We start from the raw sequence: 395 nt of genomic DNA, 5'->3' as shown, positions 1-395 counted from the left end.
TCTCTATATTCCAATTATGTTTTGACCGGCCCTGTTTTGTAATATTACATTTTATACCTGTTCTGACAGAATTTTTCAGCATGATTTTAAATTGAAAGCAGAAAAAACAGTCAAACACAATCTAAAGAAAGGCACTTTAACAATTAAGCAGGGTGTGGTAAAATACTACAAAGAAATGTGCTGCCATCAAGTGGACAACATTCAAATGACAGACAAAATATTTTCGATGGAAATGTCTGATATAGCTCTACTAGACAGTTCAAACAAAACGATATAGTGTTTATGCCTTGACAACTATACTATATTTTTATTACAATGTATTGTACTCAGAATAAGTCTATTTTGTATTCATTGATTTTCAATAACCAAACACAAAAATGGTCTTGAACACATTC

The sequence above is a fragment of the Sinocyclocheilus grahami genome, unplaced genomic scaffold (genome assembly GCF_001515645.1).
Source record: "Sinocyclocheilus grahami isolate Dianchi unplaced genomic scaffold, SAMN03320097.WGS_v1.1 scaffold8329.1, whole genome shotgun sequence".
NCBI classification, from domain to species: domain Eukaryota; kingdom Metazoa; phylum Chordata; class Actinopteri; order Cypriniformes; family Cyprinidae; genus Sinocyclocheilus; species Sinocyclocheilus grahami.
The sequence above is the reverse complement of the archived record's forward strand: the minus strand, read 5'-3'. Positions refer to the sequence as shown.